At 38.7% G+C, this 14,168-nt stretch overlaps 1 long non-coding RNA gene across 1 annotated transcript in view; it reads right to left on the reverse strand.

The window, feature by feature from the left end:
* LOC126474104 (uncharacterized) overlaps positions 1 to 14,168 on the reverse strand; it is a 417,917-nt gene that overhangs the window by 41,221 nt on the left and 362,528 nt on the right. The window contains exon 2 of the long non-coding RNA XR_007586574.1: positions 12,967 to 13,099. This is a non-coding gene — a long non-coding RNA (uncharacterized LOC126474104). The remainder of the gene's footprint in view (positions 1 to 12,966; positions 13,100 to 14,168) is intronic.

Below are 14,168 nucleotides of genomic sequence, written 5' to 3' on the forward strand. Positions count from 1 at the left end.
TACGGAACAGTGTCTGACAATGTACATCCGACTGATAAACGTTTTTGTAAATTACAGAATGACCAAATGGTCACACAAAACGCGACAATTGTAGATACACCATCAAACAGTAATGAGAATAAAGTAGGTAATGTTACTTTGGAACAATTTATGACAATAATGCTACAGTCTAAGAACAAAAATGACGAAAATTTCAAACAACTTAGGGAAGATAACAAACACTTAAATGAAAAACTTGACAATAAGAACGAAAAACTAGACAAACTTAGTGAACAGATCAGACAACAGAGTGAAAGTTTCGACAACCATTTCAAACAACTTAGAGAAACAATTGATAAAAGTTTCGAACTCATAAGCGAAAGACAAGACGACCTTAAAGAACAGAACAAACAAGTTAGTGAGCAGATTACAGCTGTTACCGTGCAATGTCAGGACAGTAAAGAACAATTACGTGAGGATACTAAGACTTGTGCTAATAACAGTAATGAAAAAGTTGGCACTGTTGCACAAAAATTAAATAGTACACATGTAAGCACTACAGAATTACATAAAGACGAAGTTAATGCAGTCACTGAACAATGCCCTAAAAACGCAGTACAGATTCGCGACGAAATTAATTTAGAGCCACTGGAAGTTTCACACACTCTGAATACGGAAATTGTTAATAAAAGTGAACGACACAACAACCAAATTGACGAAAGTATTAAAGTAACAGAATTAACAACTATTTCAGTCACCAATACGTCACAGAACCCGCCACGTTGCGAGCATTTGTCAGAGTCACGCAGCGTGTATAATGTGAGCAATTTACAGCAACTACGCGACTTAAAATCCGAAAAGCCACGCGACTTAAAAACCTGAAAAGCTACGTAACTTGAATTACGAAATGACACAGACAAACAAATTCTCTCACAAACCCGAACGTGTTCTCAAATTCAGTGACGAGAACGATGATAATAAGCAGTTTGCATTTGTAAGAAAATGTAAGGAATTTAGTGATGACAGCGTACAGGTACACGCTTTGCACTGTATACGACAAATTATTTTTGTACTTTCACCGCTATTGCCTGTAATGCAGAAGCTAGCTTTGAACCAGATGCGACAGTTTATTTTTGTATTTACAACAGCATTGCCTATAATGCAGAAATTTGAATTAGCACGGATACAACAATTTGCCTTTGGAATTTTACCGCCATTGCCTGCAACGCAAAAGCTAAAATTGATTTGCAGTGCGTAAATGACCTCAGGGGATTCATTACGCTTTAATGAATATGTGCCGTAGCGAGCATAGGGCCCCGAGCTGTAGTAGTGCTATTTCATCTTTAGTTTTCTGCACTGCTGCCTTTTCTTCTACTATCCTTTATATCTATCAAAACTGCTCTTTAACTATTGCTCTACCTAGTATTAAGAAACGAGTAATGAAAACCCGATGTGACAAACTTTTACCGAATGTGACAATTTTCATTAGGCACTCCAGAACCAGCGTAATTTTAATAACGGATAAAATCGTAATCATCAGTATGTGTAAAATTATCAGCAATAGAAACCATATTTTTGTAACAATAGATGTTTTTCACCGCAACAGCATGAAAGTCAGCCGCTTAGCATACCTAACCAACAATGCAGTCTACAAGGTCAACCAAACTTTAATGTTTCGCCGCGTGCACGTATAGTCCCTGGTATAACAAATAGTAACGCATGGCAGCAAAAATAACTACGTACAGACAACACACCATTTCAATTCCTATCGCAATGCGCCGTATAGAAATTACTATCATGACAGACGTAAAAATAACGAGCACAATTTTCAGCGTACATTTAATAGCAGTCGATCTTTTCAGCAGCAAGAACATCAGCAACAACATATTATGATGAATGAAACAGACAATAGGCGTCATCTATAGCGTAACACGTCAGTAAGAAATAACAGAACAGTTCATATAATGGATATGCCACAACATTCTCCCGTAAATAATAACACGTACGATAGATTTTAACCAGATACAGCAAAGATTGCATGTTACAGTAACGCAAACATTACTTTTGACACGCAGAATTTTGTTCACGAGAATGTTATTTGAAACATGCTTTGTTGAATGCTCCACTTTTATCGCACCCCGATCTTACTAGAAATTTTTCCATTGCTACCGACAGTTCCAACACCGCTTTAGGCGTACATATTTTCCAGGAAATAGAAGAAGATGGTTCAACAGTTATTAAAAACATCGCATTTGCAAGCCGCATTTTGTCACCTGCTGAGCGAAATTATTCTGTTACAGAACTTGAAACATTATGTGTTGTATGGGCTTTCACGAGATTTAGGCATTTTCTTTATGGCAGACACACCACCGTTTACACTGACCATAGAGCCATACAATTTTTGCTTTCAGCCAAATTCACTCACGATAGATTAAGTAGATGGAAGCTGTATTTACAGGAATTTAATTTTACGATTGTTCACATTCCCGGCACACAAAATGTTATAGCAGACGCGCTATCGCGTTCTCTCGGCAACAATCAGCAAGACGTAGCAACCAACTTCTGCAAAACAAATTTCAGTGTCATGTACATTCAGCAAGTCGCATTTGAAAACTTTATTTCATCGTCACTACAGGACATAGCGCAAGAGCAAAATAAGGACAATGTGTGGAAAGAAATTAAACACCTTTGGCAAGATAAGAAAAATGTTACGATTAGAAACCACTACACTGTGCGCAATGACATTCTGTTTCGCCGCTCTCATCCTGACAGCAACAATTGGTTATTATGCATTCCTGACGAACTGGTTAACAAATTAATTTGGTACACTCATTTAAGTTACGCACATTACGGAGCACGAAAATGTTTTCTTATACTGAGACAGAACTGTTATTTTACCAACATGGAGAAACGTATACGACGAGTTTTAGCGTCTTGTAAAATTTGCCAGAAAGCTAAATCAGACACCACTTCACATATTCCTCCTTTATATCCCATTATACCTGTTAAGTTAAGACATATGGCTGCAGTAGATATTTTTGGTCCGATTCCGAGAACTAACAGAGGTTTTTGCTACATTTTTGTCGCTGTTGAGCTCACTTCAAAATTTGTTACTTTCACTCCGTTACGCAAAGCTACTGCTAAAACTGTGTCGAAAGCATTTGTAAAACATTTTCTATCTCATGTAGGGCATGTGATGAAAGTAATTTCTGACAATGGATCTCAATTTCGTAGTAGTGTATGGACACGCATGTTACGAGCCAGAAACATTTCTCCGATTTATATATCCAAGTACCACGCTTCTTCGAACCCCTGTGAAAGATTAATGAAGGAAATTGGTAAGCTGTGTCGAATATACTGCCACAAAAGACATATTGATTGGGATACACACATACTCTCATTCCAAGATGTAATTAATTCCATTCCAAATGAATCCACTATGCTATCTCCGACTGTTATACTGAAAAACGTTGAACCACCGAACAAAATTAAAGAATTAATAGAATTTCCCAAAAGTCGTCGCCTACGACACCACGAAATAATTGACATTGCGCTGAAGAACATCAAACGTGCCGCAGAGCGCCGGAGAAGACAGCAAAAACAGGTTTGTACACGCCGCGTCTTTCACGTTGGACAGAAGATACTAGTACGTACACACTATTTATCCAGCAAATTAAAAGGTAAGTGCAGTAAATTTGAACTTCTATACGCAGGTCCATATCGGATTCGCAGCATCCCTCACCCCAATGTTGTACACGTCGAAACTTTGAGAACCAGAAAATCGAAAGGCAATCACCATATATCAAACATTAAACCGTTTATTGAGTGAAACCACTGTATGATTCAACACACTATGATGCCATTTACTAATGCAATTATTTCACGTGACTAATTATTGATGATTATCGTATTTTTTCTTGGCAAGTGCCCGGCAAGGTAAGGTTAGCAGGTCGCTCTTCTTGTCGTTACACATCAGACCGTGCATATTTTTCCAGATGAATTTACACATTTACGACTATTTCAGCAATTATATTTATGTGACTACTTATTGATGATTATCGTATTTTTTCTTGGCAAGTGCCCGGCAAGGTAAGGTTAGCAGGTCGCTCTTCTTGTCGTTACACATCAGACCGTGCATATTTTTCCAGATGAATTTACACATTTATGACTATTTCTGCAATTATATTTATGTGACTACTTATTGATGATTATCGTATTTTTTCTTGGCAAGTGCCCGGCAAGGTAAGGTTAGCAGGTCGCTTTTCTTGTCGTTACACATCAGACCGTGCACATTTTCCATTTTTTTGTGTATATGACTGTACTCCAGTTTTGTTTGTATGCACTATGAAATAGTTAAGATATAACACACACCAGTTGACTTTGACATTTTTTTGCCTTATGACATCTCAACATCGTGACTGTTTCACATTTTTTTTTTGCTGCTGCATTGTATTATTCTGTGTATATTTTTGCATTTGAACACTGTCAATGTTTTTGACATATTACGTTTTCTGTCATGTTATGCTGTAGGGTTAATTATGTTACCATAAACCAGTCATTATCTAGTGGGTATATGATTTAAATGCAGGACATTAATCTTTGTTCATCAATTTCAGAAAGGAATGATGATTCTAAGAAATAAACTTAACATAAATGGGAATTTCACCTACGGAATAAACGAAAGGAGATGCAATAACTTTATGAGGAAGAGTAAATGGATCAGGATTAACAAACATTAACAAGAATATACTATACTCATCACAGAATAGCAGTCTTAACTAATTTTTTCTTTCAGAATACAAGGTGATTGATGCAGGCTGTCAGAGAGAACTACACATCTTAGTTTTAGTGATGAAATATGCTAGAGATAAGGAATAGTTATGAAATGAGTAAAGAAGTGATTTTTTGCAGATGATAATGAATACTGATGAATAATGATGAAGGATATGGTATTATGAATAATGAAGTTTTTCTTTACAGGTGATGATAATGGTGAAGTTATGATGATATGGATAATGAAGTTTTTTTCTTTACAGATGAGGATAATGTTGAAGTTATGTATTTATGTTATGTAGTTATTTAAGTATTTGTTGCAGTTTGCTTTGACAGCAGGTGTTACATTGCATAGTAGGATGACTGAAAGTTTTGGAAAGGACAGCTATGGAACACATTTTTATACACACTTCACTGCCTGTTAATTCGAAGTTCACTACTTTTCAGCATAGTGTGCGTTTCTTCTTTCAGGTCAATAATCCGTTTTTGTATTTTTTTCCAGGAGAAGTTTTTCATGACACTTACTAAACCTGTTACTTATTATACCTGTTCTAGTACTTGCATTTTTATATTTTTTACCCATTTGTGTCTATCGTTTATAAATGTGATCACATGTACTGCCTTGTTACATAATCTTGCTACAGCTGACTCATGACGAATGACGTTACCTATCCTCATTTGCTGCAATAGGTCAAAAGCAAATAGTGTTATGTTTCAGCAATTAATTATCGATCCCAACGCAATGCATTGCTACCAAAAAAAATGTATTACCAGTCCCACATAATGTCACTAGTTTATGATAATTCTGAATAATACTGATCAACTCTGAATAGCATGTCACTTGAGTAATGACCTCTTAATGAGACTATATTCAAAATAATGCTTTGTCACTAGCTAATAACTGCCACTGTTTGTTGTAATGATACTACTTATAATGCTTGTGATTACTAATGATTTGACTGTAATTAACTGATTTTAATAATGCCTTTGTAATGATCTGAATACTACTGAATGAGGAACACTGTTTATTGTAATGAGTACTTGTAATGCCCATGATTATTAATGCTATGACTGTAATTAACTGATTTTTAATAATGACTTCATAATAATCTGAATAATACTGAATGATGATTTTATTCAATACTTGCTGGCCACTGAGTGCCAATAATTAATGTCACTCCACGAATTGTTATTAATTATGCCATTGATTAGCTCTTGTTTCCAATGTTGATACTTTGTAACCAGAAAAGAATGTGACTGTTTAATAATGCTTTGTAATTAATTAAGGCTAATAATTCTTACTATATTGAAATGACAAATGATTAATTAATTAACTGTAATTAGACAAATGATTAATGTGATTAATTAACTGGAATTATACAAATGATTAATTAACTGTAATTAGACAAATGATTAATTAATGACAAATGATTAATTAACTGTAAGTAGGAAAAGGCTAATGATTATTGGAATGACAAATGATTAATTAACTGTAATTAGGAGAAGGTTAATGATTCTTAATTATACTCTGTAACTGAAAAGAATGCGATTATTTCATAATGCTTTGTAACCAGGAAAAGAAGGCTACTGATTCTATGTAAAACAATCAATGAACATTTTTCTGTAATACTACATACTTGGTACAGAAATGTTCAATAACTGGGCTATGAATGCCACAAACTACTAATTAAGTCTGTAATTGTCAATATTATGTGACTTGATGTCCTTCACCTCATAAGCTGACTACCCTGAATTACTGCAATGTCCATTTGTCCTGTTTATCCTAGTGATCATGGAGCACTATCTTTGGTTTTGCACTAATTCTACGTTGGTGTGCCTTGTAAGAGTGTGGTGTTGACACGACATGCTGTCCACCACCATGAGAGATGAAGACATTATTATGGTCCCACTGTTTGGTGTACGTAATGTACTGCCAAAATAAAAACATGGAACATTACTACGACAGTTCAGTGTCTTGGCTACACTGATAAATTCTGATGGGAAAAGAACTTCAAGTTGTGTCACTTGGTGTTGTACTTCTGTGGAAAGATATGGACTTTCAGAGCAGCTGTGTGCAATCTAAAGTGCTACAACCATGATGCAATCCTTCCCTTTCCTATCCTGATTCTTGTCACATAAAGAAAAAATTTTTTGGTAACATCATTTATGTTCATAGGTTATACATTTTTCGATTCGCTAAACTCCAGTGTGAGTACACTTATGTCACTGGTCGACATGATGTTTGCCATTATGTTTATTTGTTGTGAAAATACTAAAGACATTTTTCAGTGCATGTGCACTTTGGACATGATTTTTTTTTGCCATTATGTTTATTTGTTGTGAAAATGCTAAAGACATTTTTCAGTGCCTGTACACTTGTCAACATAATATTTTTTGCCAGTCTGTTTATTTGTTCTGAATACGCTAAAGAATTTTTTCAGTGCCTGTGCACTTTGTTATCTGTCAAAAAAATTTGTATATACATTTTTCTGATTTGCTACTATGTTTTGTACTCACATTTTGTCTTTGTCTGATATATTTTGTATTTAGTGCGTGTGCACAACATATACTTTATGTACTACATCTAATTATTCTTGCCAGTCTGTTTATTTGTTCTGAATATGCTAAAGAATTTTTTCAGTGCCTGTGCACTTTATCTGTCAAATAATTTGTATATACTTTTCTGATTTGCTACTATGTTTTGTACTCACATTTTGTCTTTGTCTGATATATTTTGTACTTAGTGCGTGTGCACAACATTTACTTTATGTACTACATCTAATTATTCTTGCCAGTCTGTTTATTTGTTCTGCATATGCTAAAGAATTTTTTCAGTGCCTGTGCACTTTATCTGTCAAATAATTTGTATATACTTTTCTGATTTGCTACTATGTTTTGTACTCACATTTTGTCTTTGTCTGATATATTTTGTACTTAGTGCGTGTGCACAACATTTACTTTATGTACTACATCTAATTATTCTTGCCAGTCTGTTTATTTGTTCTGCATATGCTAAAGAATTTTTTCAGTGCCTGTGCACTTTATCTGTCAAATAATTTGTATATACTTTTCTGATTTGATACTATGTTTTGTACTCACATTTTGTCTTTGTCTGATATATTTTGTACTTAGTGCGTGTGCACAACATTTACTTTATGTACTACATCTAATTATTCTTGCCAGTCTGTTTATTTGTTCTGCATATGCTAAAGAATTTTTTCAGTGCCTGTGCACTTTATTATCTGTCAAATAATTTGTATATACATTTTTCTGATTTGCTACTATGTTTTGTACTCACATTTTGTCTTTGTCTGATATATTTTGTACTTAGTGCGTGTGCACAACATTTAAATATTCTGTAAGTTGTAGAATTTTGTTAATTAAAGAAAAATTTTGCCGCGCTTGGCAAGTCCAAATGACTCACCATCGCTGCCAAATTTTTGCCCCCCCAGTGGAGGGTTATGAAACACGTATGTAACGCAGCAGCGATGGCGAGGCATTGTAGCATCTGTGACCAGAGAGTTTGTGCTTGACCGCGCGAGTGTTGCGAGCGGTTCTCAGTCAGTAGTAGTCGTTGCTCAGTCTGTTAGTAGCTGTAGGCCAGTGCAGTACAGTAGTCGTTGCGAGTCTGTAGCTCTGTCTAGTTGAGAGCAGTACTCAGTCTGTAGTCGTCATGCAGAGCGGTCGGTCAGTAGTAACAGCCCAGTGCGGTTGTGTGATGTAGGCGGTCGGCAACACTGGTCAAGATAGCGAATAAGGTATACCATTAATTAATATAATCATTAGATAATGTAAAAAAAAATTTATTTATTGTAATTATTCTCCAACAAGTTCCCTAATAATAATTTTATTTCAAAAGCATTTTTTCAAAAATTTAATTTTTTATTGAACTAAAGATCTCGTTGCACTTCCCATTTCATTCCACTTCTTTTGAAGAAAAATTTCACTAGAATCACAAAAAAAAAAGAGAATATTATTATTTGCAATGCAGTTCCTCCAAGCGGTGCGCAACAACAAGAGCAGATATGTGACATCCATTTATTCTGAGGTAAGACTTTAATTCTGATTGTTTTACACAGGGCCAAAGACCGATATTTCGGTTTAATTGAATTTCCTTATCACTGAATGGACTTTAATTTTTCATCAGGAATTTATATTTGAGTCAGATTGCGAATTTCACATTTTTGTTGCCATTGTCAGTACATTTCATTGTGGGCAGGTTACGCATAGAGTAGTGTCCATTAGCATCCTTAAATAATATTGTTCATTCTTTTAAATTTTTGTGGGGAGGTTACAAGGTATGATACTGAAATTAAGAAAACATGCTGTCACATGATTGACCAGTGTTGGACTTACTGTAAAATTTTTCGCGATATCAGCTGTGCTGGATAATATTACAGTAATTCTTGAGTTTCTCCCGGCGTATTTGATAATCAAAATATCCACGGGTGTACTGCCGGTCTACAGTGCCCAACGGGCACAATATTTCGGCGATCGTACATGTCGCCATCATCAGAACCGTATTTCGAAAAAATGGGTACTCAGAGTGGCAGATTCAACGTGCTCTCCGCCAAACCACTACAGCACAACCTGTGGAGATGGATGAAATCACGAGGGAGGAGGTAGGCACTGCGTTTATTCCATATACAGGCGCACTCTCGGGGAAAATCGCCCGCATTTTGAAGAAACATCGTGTCGGAACTGTGTTTTGTCCTCCAAATAAAACTCGTGTATTAGTGGGGAGCGCCAAAGATGACCTCGGTCTGAGGAAGGCCGGCGTGTACCAGATTCCGTGTCAATGTGGCAAGTCGTCAGACGATGCATACCGTCGAGGATCGATGCCGTGAACACCAGAGGCACACTCGACTGATGTATCCGAGCAAGTCGGCGGCCGCTGAACATTGTTTGTCGGAAAATCACGCTATGGAGTATGAACGCACGAGGATTCTGGTACAGACGTCGAGATACTGGGACAGCATTGTTAGAGAGGCCATCGAAATTCGCACCAATGACGACCTCATAAACCGTGACTGTGGCTATAATCTTAGCAAGGCTTGGGAATCAGCGATTGGGTTAACCAAGAGTAAATCGAGCAAACGTATACTTGTGACGACCACGGCGGATAGAGCCATCACACCGACGTCATCTCAGACGCCGTCGCAAGCTGTTCCACCGTGTGACCGTGGCGCGGGGCGCGGACGGCGGAGGGAGTGCGCCGCGGGCGGAGGGTATTTAAATCGGCCGCCGCCGCGACCGAAGCCAGTTCCCCCTGAGCAGCCATAGCGTACGGATCTCTGTACCGGCACGTTCATAGGAGCTCAGTCCGTCAGTTCACCTGATGATGGCGACATGTATGATCGCCGAAATATTGTGCCCGTTGGACACTGTAGACCGGCAGTACACCCGTGGATATTTTGATGATATTACAGTAGATCGATGGTGTCTTATCCATCCCATCCGTGCATTGGGTACCACATAATGATTGAGTGACAATGCTTGTTTGAGTTGGGGAACAAATTTTGGTTGATGGACCGCAACTTCTGGAGTTGTTGGCACCGAAAACGGTGATCCCGTACTTGTGTGCAAAATGAACAATCACTAGAAATGGAACGCAGAATTATCAACTATCGGGTCATTGCGACATATGAGTTTAAATGTAGAGGTCGTCAATCGCTTTTGGGGGGCGTTTGGAAAGTCCCCACAACGTCACCAGGCTCTTCTAGTTTCCTTGTGTTGTGGCTGTCCTTTATTTAAAATCATTCAATGTTATGCTGTCGGCTATAAGAATATGATTTACAAGGTGCAAAGTATAGTCTCCTGCGAGAGGCCGTGCGTCAGTCCGTGTTAATGTCTGTGCAGGGCAGGAATTCTAGTTAGTCAGAGGTCTATGGCAGGCTAAAGTACTAGTACTGTGCTAAATATCGACGAGTACGAGATGAATTTTATAATATTATATTAACAATATTTTTGGTCTTCTAATATGCGAGTCTGGAGATGTTTGTAGAAAAGGGAGCAGGCTCTGATCAGAAAGATTGACGCGTTTCTGCCAACGGGAAAAGGTTCTCGAATTAGCTGAAATGTTCTGAGAACGACTTCTACCGTATAGGAAAATGAATTGTACCTTTATTACAACGACAAGTTTTGCGTCGGAATGTTGTTATCATTGGCATGTTAAATGCCCTATCCTCTGTGAGAGGGGTGTGTATGTCGGTAAAAGTATTTGCTTATTTGACTACATGTATGCGTAATTTAGTACGTTTAATTGTTCACCGAATATGACTATCTGTGGAAAAAGGAATTATTATGTTCTATTGAGCTGGGTTGTATGTGGGGGCGTAAATGCTTGTACAAAATTATTATAACAGGGTGGGTGGCATACATCAGTAGAGCCGGTTCTGTGAAAGCATGTGCTGAAGGAATGAGCAAGTGGATAACACGACTCATCTACGACTGTATCATTAGGACATGTAAATAAATGTCGTATAACTTAAATTGAGGTCTTTTTTTCTTTTTTATACATATGTATAACTTATGCTTGGAATTATGTTTGTCTATTTGTTCTAAATGCGTACTCATCTATGCTTAGAAAGAGAGAATGCTTTTTTATTATTAAGCGAGTTTTGGCAGGAGTGAATAGGCTTTTATATATGCGAGTCTTTAGTATTTGTGAGTGGAAATCGTCAGTGCAGCGTGAATGACGTCGGGTTCGCTGGCTGGGGGAGACACTGTTTACATGTCGAGTTGGAGATGCAGGGGAGGATAGAGATCTGCGCTATTGAGGAATCCATTTGTGCACTGTATGTCGTTAGACAATAGCTGGAGAGCAGGTATAGAGAGAGCCCACTTCAGCATGCTCGTTCTGGGGCTGAGTGGACGGCTGTTTAGATGGACAGATATGTGGCTTTGACATGCGGCCGGCGGCGCTCGGACACTCGCTTTGTAAGGTGCAATGGGATTAGTTCGAGCATTTAGTACTTGTTTTGGTGGTTATTGGATTAAGAACTGTAATATTGAAGGTCTTGTCCTCAGTGGGAACGCTGTGTAATTGAGTAAGAGTGTTTACGTATTTGAAGATATGTTTCGCGATTGGTGATGTTAAGTTTATGGCGCAATTTACCTATCACTGTAAAAAATAGCTATCTCCTACCGAAAGAAAGAAAGAAAGAAAGGGGTGACCTGATGGATGAGTTATTAGATAAGAGCAAGTGATAGTTGTCGAATGATGCTATGTGTTCGGATATAGGACTCTCTAAACGGCGGGGCGAATGAATGTGTATGTTGAACGGATGAAGTGTAATGCATTATCGGAGGAGTGAGACATTAGAACATCGAGGACGAGCGAATTAGCGTCTTTCCTTGTTGTTCAATGAAATGTGATGATGATAACAATACACAAACCCACGTCGGCGATGTCTTCGCAGGCGTTACGCACACTGGTCGGATATTCATTATCGGGGATAGCAACTGAGGCGTGTCGCTGATAAAAGTTGTATAATGACTAGAGAAGATGAGTTCGTATGCTATCATGAGAGGGTGCAGCTTAAGGACATAGATAATTGGACTAGATTTTTTTATGTGGAAATTTATGGAATCTATAGATAGTGATATTCGACCGCTAGTGACAACAGTTAAGAGCGGAAAAATAGGTCCAAATGGAGCGCTGGCTTTGAATATTGGTGTTAGTTTCGTATGTGCTTGATGGTCTGTATAAAAGTTTGACTCTTTAATTGAGTTTGGTATTTCTGGGTGTGTGTAAAATTAATTTTACTGTTGAACGTACGAGAAAGATGAGTTGATTGGTGTTTAGATAGAGGCTACGTTTGTAATTCGAAAAGAGGGAATGAGAATGGTAAATTGATAGATGGACATGGTTTGTGGGGTGATATATGAGCGTCAAGATAGGGTTGAGGACGTTTGCGTATGTTGATGGTGGGATGGGTGTGAGGTTAGTTGCGGCGGGAGTTGTAAACTAGATCTTATTTTTAAAAAAATGTTGTAAAATAAGAATAATATTGAGAAGGTTTTAGATGACTGGTCATGCGACGAGGTGAGAGCAGGTATGTGTAGTTATGTTTAATTAAAGGGCTGTGTAATGTTGTGTCAGGAGCAATGCGCAGTGTGCTATTGTGTCATAGGAGGTAAAGACATATGCTGTCTAGCGTATGGAGGATGCACTTTGGAACTATGCTACATTGATGTAAAGTTGACTTTCACCTGCATTTGGTGGTCGCGGCTCGGGGTTGTGACGGATCGCGGTCCTGGACGTCTGTGTGTGCTTTGACAGCTGACGAGCACGTCGACCGCGCCAGCTCACGCTTGTGAAAGCCGAGCAGGGGCTGTCCGCGGTCTGTAATCAGACGGATGTGTGTCTTCACGATCCTGTGAACAGTTGACAGTGGGGGGTACCTGCGCACGTCTGCTGAGTTATTTTGCGAGCGGATCTGCAAGCTCTGCTATGCGTTATTTGGATAGTTTACGAGTACTGATCGTATCTACACATCAGTGTGAAGAATTATTTAGTAGCAGTTTGCTATTGTGTGTACTGAAATTATGAGTTTGGTGTATGTCTGTGGGCTGTGCGACATGACCCAGGGCACATCTGCGTGGGTGTTTTGTGATAGTGTGATAGATATACTGTATGGTTAAATAAGTTGTTTGAAAAAATAAAGAGTGCTGTCAATCACTACACGCCCCTGCAGCGCAGATCAGAGTAATTGGTTTTCCGTCACCATCTAGGTTGCAGGCGGGTAGTAAGTGTTTTCGAGGCTGCGTTAATAGTGTGTGTCAACGAGCTATGGGCTATTCTGACAACAGACGTGAGAGCAGGTCCACACCTGAGATGTCGGCGGTATACATGAGAAGAACAATGCAGCTTTCACATGTGTGAGAGCAGAGTGCCCTTTCTGGTCGGCTGTCACGAGCGCGCGGAAGCTGAACTTGGCTGGAGGCTCTGGAACCTCCGCTCCCGCCGACCGCACGCACACGCGGCCTGCCTTGGAGCATAATCTGAGGTGCATAGGTGATATGAATTTCTCCGGTGTTAGGCGCGAATGCGACTGTGAGGAGGTCATGTTTGGGGGAGGCCGAGGACAGACTTTTGAACGGTTTGGCAGCTGGGGCAGGGTATTGGGTGAGGGTGTTCGGGCGCGTCTGTTGCCTTATTTTGCGAGCATGCCTGTGCACTGTGCTGATGCGTTATTTGGCGAGTTTAAGAGTACAGAGCTCGCCTGCGGATATTGTGTACTGCATTATTTAAGATCAGTCTGCTATTTTGTGGTGAAATTAGGAGTTGCTTACGTGTTTGTGAGCTGTGTCGCATGACCACAGTCAGATCAGTGCGGGTGTTTTGTGACAAATATACTCCATGCCTAAATAAAAGGGCTCGAACTAAATAGAGTGCAGTCCTTCCTTACTTC

Source organism: Schistocerca serialis, chromosome 4 (assembly GCF_023864345.2).
Source record: "Schistocerca serialis cubense isolate TAMUIC-IGC-003099 chromosome 4, iqSchSeri2.2, whole genome shotgun sequence".
Taxonomy (NCBI): domain Eukaryota; kingdom Metazoa; phylum Arthropoda; class Insecta; order Orthoptera; family Acrididae; genus Schistocerca; species Schistocerca serialis.